General features: G+C 40.3%; 1 non-coding gene across 1 annotated transcript; it reads left to right on the top strand.

Annotated features, from left to right (window-relative positions):
* Positions 1–8,143: 8,143 nt before the first annotated feature.
* On the top strand, positions 8,144–8,251 carry LOC148548236 (small nucleolar RNA R71). Its single transcript, XR_015897236.1, has one exon. It is a non-coding gene; the product is annotated as a small nucleolar RNA R71 (small nucleolar RNA).
* The last annotated feature ends 206 nt before the right edge of the window (positions 8,252–8,457 follow it).

The following is an 8,457-nucleotide window of genomic DNA, read 5'->3' as shown; positions in this document are numbered from 1 at the left end:
CCAACCTAAGAAGGACCTTGAGTTGGTAGTCCGTCTCCAAGATAGCATATTGATGGGGGCCAATGAAGTTCATAGGTGAGATTGCCACCCACTCAATGTGCTCTTGGAACGGAATTTCTTCCTCACCAACTTCCTCTTCCCCATCACTTAAGTCATACTTTCGAGGTTGTATGAAGTCCACCTCCATATCTCCTTCAAGCACAATGGGAAGAGGTTCATTAAGATCATTAAGGGGATTGACCAAGGTGGACAAAAAATCATCAATGATGGAATCCACATCTTGATCAATCTCCCTCAACTCTCCCTTTCTCTCCTCTGGTTCAAATGCTCCACTTTCTTCCTCTTGTTTCAATTCATGCTCTAACTCTTCTTTTTCCTATGAGGCTCCACGTTTTCCTCCTCACTACATCCTTTAGTCGATGATTCACATTCTTCAAGAGGAGGGCCTTGATCGGATGAGCGTAGTAGAACCAAGCAGTTTACTGCTTCGGCTATAGTGGCCATGAATTGCCCTTGTGTCCTTCAGAATCCTTCTTGCTCTTGGAGAAAAACTTGAAGGTCTTGATGGTCTTGGGCCAAGGGTGGGAGAACTTTACATTGGGGTGAAAAATGAGGTTCATAGTTTGTGAGAAAGGTTGTATATGTGGGAGGTGATTCATGTTGGTAAGTGTTTTGAGGTGGTATGTAAGAAGGTGGATGGTGGTTAATGAGTCCATATTTTACGATATATTTTGGCTTGACTTGGATGGATTTCACCACATAAACCAACATTTATTCATCTAAATAGCATGCTTTTGAGATTTCTTCCTAAATTGTGCTTGAAAGTGAAAATATGCTCTTTTGTGCTTAATTTAATCAATTTTAATTCACTTTAATCCCATGGGGTGTCTTGATGTATTTGTTAAGTGATTTCAGGTTTGCAAGGCAAGCAGGGGTTGAAGAAGTGAGGAAAAGAGCATGCAAAAGGGAAGAAACCATGAAGAAATAAAGTTTGGAAGTTTCAGCATGTGTGTGTGCGCACAGGTGCTCGTGCGTACGCACAAGAAGGATTTGTGAGTGACGTGTACGCATGACCCACGCGTACGCGTGGATGGATTTTTTGTGCAACGATGCATACGCGTGACCCGAATTACGTCGGCCCATTAATTGTAAATCGCTGTGGGCAAATTCTAGGCCTCCAAGACCCAGTCCAACTCATTTCTGAAGCTATATGAGGCCAAAGGAAAGCTGAATGAAGGGGAGGCAATTGGGTTTAGCTTTTGTTATGTTTTCTCTTAATTTCTAGAGAGAGAAGCTCCTCCCTCTCTCTAGAATTAGGGTTTTTAGCGTAGTTTCCTTTTAATTTCAGCTTTTAATTCTTGTTTTAGTGTAGTTTCATTTATGTTTTTATACTTTCTTGTCTTTATCTTCTTCATCTATTTTGTTATTTTCTCTTTTATGTCAATTTTCATGTTATGAACACTTTTGTTATTTTAATTCTAATTAATGCAAATTTATGTTTCCATGTCATTTATTGCTTTCTCTATTTGTTATTGTTACTTTCTTGCTTATGGTATTTTAGAATTTATTTTTATTGCATTTTAATATTATTTTATTTTTATGCACACCAAGTGTTTGATAAAATGCTTGGCTTAGTTTTCACTTAGTTTTTCCTCATTCATGGCTTGAAATTGTTGACTTTGGTGATCCTTGAGTCATTGATGTCTGGTGCACGAAATCGTGATCGTTCAATCCTTGGTAACGGCGCTAAAACCTTAATACGCACGTTCATAATCTTAGTTCTTTGTCACAACTTCGCACAACTAACCAGCAAGTGCACTGGGTTGTCCAAGTAATAAACCTTACGTGAGTAAGGGTCGATCCCACAGAGATTGTTGGTATGAAGCAAGCTATGGTCATCTTGTAAATCTCAGTCAGGCGATTTCAAATGGTTATAAAGTTTTAATAATTAAAAGATAAATAAAACATAAAATAAAGATAGAGATACTTATGTAATTCATTGGTGAGAATTTCAGATAAGCGTATAGAGGTGCTTTGTTCCTTTTGATTCTCTGCTTTCCTATTTCCTTCATTCAATCCTTCTTACTCCTTTCCATGGCAAGCTGTATGTTGGGCATCACCATTGTCAATGGTTGCATCCCGTCCTCTCAGTGAAAATAGTCCAAATGCGCTGTCACTGCATGGCTAATCATCTGTTGGTTCTCGATCATGCTGGAATAGGATCCGGTGATCCTTTTGCGTCTGTCACTATGCCCAGCACTCGCGAGTTTGAAGCTCGTCACAGCCATCCCTTCCCAGATCCTACTCGGAATACCACAGACAAGGTTTAGACTTTTCGGATCTCAAGAATGGCAGCCAATAATTCTTTCCTATACCACGAAGACTCTAATATCTCGGACTCGGTCCCCTATATTAGATACCTAAGAGATACTCATTTTGTTTCATCTTCATGTAGAACAGAAGTGGTTGTCAGGCACGCGTTTATAAGTGAGAATGGTGATGAGCGTCACATAATCATCACATTCATCATGTTCTTGGGTGCGAATGAATATCTTAAAGAAGAAATAGGCTTGAGTTGAATAGAAAAATAATAGTACTTTGCATTAATTCATGAGGGACAGCAGAGCTCCACACCTTAATCTATGGTGTGTAGAAACTCCACCGTTGAAAATACATAAGTGATGAAGGTTCAGGCATGGCCGTGAGACCAGCCTCCAATGTCTAAGGACTAAAACATTCCAAAGATGATCCAAAGATGTAAATACAATAGTAAAAAGTCCTATTTATACTAAACTAGTTACTAGGGTTTACAGAAATGAGTAAATGATGCAGAAATCCACTTCCGGGCCCACTTGGTGTGTGCTTGGGCTGAGCATTGAAGCTTTCACGTGTAGAGGTCTTCCTTGGAGTTGAACGCCAGTTTGTAACTTGTTTCTGGCGTTTAACTCTGCTTTGCAACTTGTTTTTGGCGTTTAACGCCAGAATAGGGCAGAAAGCTGGCGTTAAACGCCAGTTTGCGTCATCTAAACTAGGGCAAAGTATGGACTATTATATATTTCTGGAAAGCCCTGGATGTCTAATTTCCAACACAATTGAGAGCGTGCCATTTGGGTTTCTGCAGCTCCAGAAAATCTATTTCGAGTGCAGGGAGGTCAGAATCCAACAGCATCTGCAGTCCTTTTTCAGCCTCTGAATCAGATTTTTACTCAAGTCCCTCAATTTCAGCCAGAAATTACCTAAAATCACAGAAAAACACACAAACTCATAGTAAAGTCCAGAAATGTGATTTTTAATTAAAAACTAATAAAAATATAATAAAAACTAACTAAGTTATACTAAAAACTATGTAAAAACAATGCCAAAAAGCATATAAATTATCCGCTCATCACAACACCAAACTTAAATTATTGCTTGTCCCCAAGCAACTAAAAATAAATTAGGATAAAAAGAAGAGAATATACTATAAATTTCAAACTATCAATTAAACTTAGCTCCAATCAGATGAGCGGGACTAGTAGCTTTTTGCCTCTAAATAGTTTTGGCATCTCACTTTATCCTTTGAAGTTCAGAATGATTGGCATCTATAGGAACTTAGAATTTAGATAGTGTTATTGATTCTCCTAGTTCAGTATGTTGATTCTTGAACACAGCTACTTTATGAGTCTTAGCCGTGGCCCTAAGGACTCTGTTTTCCAGTATTACCACCGGATACATACATGCCACAGACACATAACTGGGTGAACCTTTTCAGATTGTGACTTAGCTTTGCTAAAGTCCCCAATTAGAGGTGTCCAGGGTTCTTAAGCACACTCTTTTTTTTTTTGCTTTGGACTTTGACTTTAACCGCTCAGTCTCAAGGTTTCACTTGACACCTTCACGCCACAAGTACATGGTTAGGGACAGCTTGGTTTAGCCGCTTAGGCCAGGATTTTTTTCTTTAGGCCCTCCTATCCACTGATGCTCAAAGTCTTGGATCCTTTTTATTACCCTTGCCTTTTGGTTTTAAGGGCTATTGGCTTTTTCTGCTTGCTCTTTCTTCTTTTATTTTCGCCATTTTTTTCTCCTTTTTTTTCGCAAGCTTTTCTTTATTCACTGTTTTTTCTTGCTTCAAGAATCATTTTTATGATTTTTCAGATTATCAATAACATTTCTCCTTTTTCATCATTCTTCAAGAGCCAACAATTTTAACATTCATAAACAACAATATCAAAAGACATATGCAATGTTCAAGCATTCATTCAGAAAATAAAAAGTATTGTCACCACATCAAAATAATTAAACTAATTTCAAGGATGAATTCGAAACCATGTACTTCTTGTTCTTTTGTTTTTAGAACATTCTTCATTTAAGAAAGGAGATGGATTCATAGGACATCCATAGCTTTAAGACATAGACACTTAAACACTAATGATCATATAGTAAAGACACAAACATAAATAAAACATAAAGTATAGTAAACGAAAAATAGGAAAATAAGAACAATGAGATTAAGGAACGGGTCCACCTTAGTGGGGGTGGCGTCTTCCTCTTCTTGAAGAACCAATGGTGCTCTTGAGCTCCTCTATGTCTCTTCCTTGTCTTTTTTGCTCCTCCCTCATAGCTCTTTGATCTTCTCTAATCTCATGGAGGATGATGGAGTGCTCTTGGTGCTCCATCCTTAGCTGTCCCATGTTGGAACTTAATTTTCCTAGGGAGGTGTTGATTTGCTCCCAATAGTTTTGTGGAGTGAAGTGCATCCCTTGAGGCATCTCAGGGATTTCATGGTGAGGAATTTCCTCATGCTCTTGTTGAGGTCCATGATCTCTTGTTTGCTCCATCCTTTTCTTAGTGATGGGCTTGTCCTCATCAATGAGGATATCTCCCTCTATGTCAATTCCAGCCGAATTGCAGAGGTGGCAAATGAGGTGGAGAAAGGCTAACCTTGCCAACATAGATGACTTGTTAGCCACCTTGTAGAATTCTTGAGGTATAATCTCATGAACTTCCACTTCCTCCCCAATCATGATACTATGGCTCATGATGGCCCGGTCTACAGTAACTTCAGACCGGTTGCTAGTAGGAATGATTGAGCGTTGAATGAACTCCAACCATCCTCTAACTACAGGCTTAAGGTTTGGTCTTCTCAATTGAACCGGCTTGCCTCTTGAGTCAACTTTTCATTAAGCTCTTTCCACACATATGTCCATGAGGACTTGGTCCAACCTTTGATCAAAGTTAATCCTTCTAGTGTAGGGGTGTGAATTTTCTTGCATCATTGGCAAGTTGAACGCCAACCTTACGTTTTCCGGACTGAAATCTAAGTATTTCCCCCGAACCATGGTAAGCCAATTCTTTGGATTCGGGTTCATACTTTGATCATGGTTCCTAGTGATCCATGCGTTTGCATAGAACTCTTGAACCATTAAGATCCCGACTTGTTGAATAGGATTAGAGAGAACTTCCCATCCTCTTCTTCTAATCTCTTGTCGGATCTCCGGATATTCGCTCTTTTTGAGCTTAAAAGGGACCTCAGAGGTCACCTTTTTCTTGGCCACAACTTCATAGAAGTGGTCTTGATGGACCTTAGAGATGAATCTCTCCATCTCCCATGACTCAGAGGTGGAAGCAATTTCCTTCCCTTTCCTCTTTCTTGAGGTTTCTCTGGCCTTAGGTGCCATTGATGGTTATGGAAAAAACAAAAAGCAATGCTTTTACCACACCAAACTTAGAAGGTTTGCTCGTCCCCGAGCAAAAGAAGTAAGAAAGTAGTAGAAGAAGAAGAAAATGAAGGAGATAGAGGGAGAAGGTGTATTCAGCCAAGGGGGAGAAGGCTTGGTTGTAATGTGTGAAAATGGAGTAGTGTTGAGGGGTTTATATAGGGGTGGGGTGGGTGGTAGGGTTCGGCCATTAGGGTTGGGTTTGGAAGGGAAAAGAATTTGAATTTTGGAGGTAGGTGGGGTTTATGGGGAAGAGTGGATGGATGTGAGTAGTTAAGGGCATTTGGGAAAGAGGTATGGAAGTGATTGGTGAAGGGTATTTGGGGAAGAGAGTTATGAAAATGTGTGAAGAGGAGAGAAGAAGAGGTGGGGTAGGTGGGGATCCTGTGGGGTCCACAGATCCAGTGGGGTCAAGGATTTAGCATCCCTACTCCAATTAGGCGTGTAAAACGCCCTTAGTGTGCAATCCTGGCGTTTAACGCCAGACTGATGCCTGTTTTTGGCGTTAAACGCCCAAATGTAGCCTGTTTTTGGCGTTTAACGCCAGATTGATGCTTGTTTCTGGCGCTAAACGCCAGCTTGGTGCTTGTTTCTGGCGTTTAAACGCCAGAATGCTCTTCCTCCAGGGTGTACTATTTTTAATGCTGTTTTTCATTCTGTTTTTGATTTTTCAGTAGTTTTTGTGACTCCACATGATCATCAACCTAAAAAACATAAAATAGCAATGAAAAATAAATAAATATAATTAATAACATTTGGTTGCCTCCCAACAAGCACTTCTTTAATGTCAATAGCTTGACATTGAGCTCTCATGGAGCCTCACAGATGTTCAAAGCATTGTTGGGACCTCCCAACACCAAACTTAGAGTTTGACTGTGGGGCTTTGGTTGACTCTGCACTGAGAGAAGCTTTTCATGCTTCCTCTCCATGGTTACAGAAGGAGATCCTTGAGTTTTAAACACAAGGTTGTCCTCATTCAGTTGAAGGACCAATTCTCCTTTGTCCACATCAATCACAGCTTTTGCTGTGGCTAGGAAGGGTCTTCCAAGGATGATGGATTCATCCTCATCTTTCCCAGTTTCTAGGATTATGAAATCAGCAGGGATGTAAAGGCCTTCAACCTTTACTAACACATCCTCTACTACTCCATAAGCCTATTTTATGGATTTGTCTGCCATCTCTAATGAGAATTTGACAGCTTGTACCTCAAAGATTCCTAGTTTCTCCATTACAGAGAGTGGCATTAAGTTTATGCCTGACCCCAGGTCACACAGAGCCTTCTCAAAGGTCATGGTGCCTATGTTACAGGGAATTAGGAATTTACTAGGATCCTATTTCTTTTGAGGTAGAGTTTGCTGAACCAAGGCATTTAGTTCCTTGATGAGCAATGGAGGTTTATCCTCCCAAGTCTCATTACCAAATAATTTGGCATTCAGCTTTATGATTGCTCCTAAATATTGAGCAACTTGCTCTTCAGCAATGTCCTCATCTTCTTCAGAAGATGAATAGTCATCAGAGCTCATGAATGGTAAAAGGAGGTTCAATGGAATCTCTATGGTCTCTAGATGAGCCTCAGATTCCTTTGGTTCCTCAGAGGGAAACTCCTTATTGGTCATTGAACGTCCCAGGAGGTCTTCCTCACTAGGATTCACGCGCCCTCCTCCTCCACTCTGGGTTCGGCCACACCACGGAAGGTAATGGCCTTGCACTCTCTTTTTGGATTCTCTTCTATATTGCTTGGGAGAGTATTAGGAGGGGTTTCAGTGACTCTTTTACTCAGCTGGCCCACTTGTGCCTCCAAATTTCTAATGGAGGACATTGTTTCATTCATGAAACTTAAAGTGGCCTTAGATAGATCAGAGACTATATTTGCTAAGCTAGATGGACTCTGCTAAGAATTCTCTGTCTGTTGTTGAGTAGATGATGGAAAAAGCTTGCTATTGCTAAAACCTGTTCCTTCCACCATTATTAAAGCCTTGTTGAGGCTTTTGTTGATCCTTCCATGAGAAATTTGGATGATTTCTCCATGAGGGATTATAGGTGTTTCCATAGGGTTCACCCATGTAATTCACCTCTGCTATTGCAGGGTTCTCAGGATCATAAGCTTTTTCTTCAGAAGATGCCTCTTTAGTACTGTTGGATGCAGCTTGCAATCCATTCAGACTCTGAGAAATCATATTGACTTGCTGAGTCAATATTTTGTTCTGAGCCAATATGGCATTCAGAGCATCAATTTCAAGAACTTCCTTCCTCTGAGGCGTCCCATTACTCACAGGATTCCTTTCAGAAGTGTACATGAACTGGTTATTTGCAACCATGTCAATGAGTTCCTGAGCTTCTGCAGGCGATTTCTTTAGGTGAATGGATCCACCTGCAGAATGGTCCAATGACATCTTTGATAGTTCAGATAGACCATCATAGAAGATATCCAGGATGGTCCATTCTGAAAGCATGTCAGAAGGACACTTTTTGGTCAGTTTCTTGTATCTCTCCCAAGCTTCATAGAGGGATTCACCTTCTTTATGTTTGAAGGTTTGAACATCCACTCTAAGCTTGCTAAGCTTTTGAGAAGGAAAGAACTTGGCTAAGAAAGCCATGACCAGCTTATCCCAAGAGTTCAGGCTATCCTTAGGTTGAGAGACCAACCATATTCTAGCTCTGTCTCTTACAGCAAACGGGAAAAAGCATAAGTCTGTAGACCTCGGGATCAACCCCATTGGTCTTAACAGTATCACAGATCTACAAGAATTCAGTTAAGAAC

The sequence above is a fragment of the Arachis ipaensis genome, chromosome B8, assembly GCF_059453495.1.
Source record: "Arachis ipaensis isolate K30076 ecotype BB chromosome B8, ASM5945349v1, whole genome shotgun sequence".
Classification (NCBI taxonomy): domain Eukaryota; kingdom Viridiplantae; phylum Streptophyta; class Magnoliopsida; order Fabales; family Fabaceae; genus Arachis; species Arachis ipaensis.
This window is presented reverse-complemented; position numbering and strand designations above follow the sequence as displayed.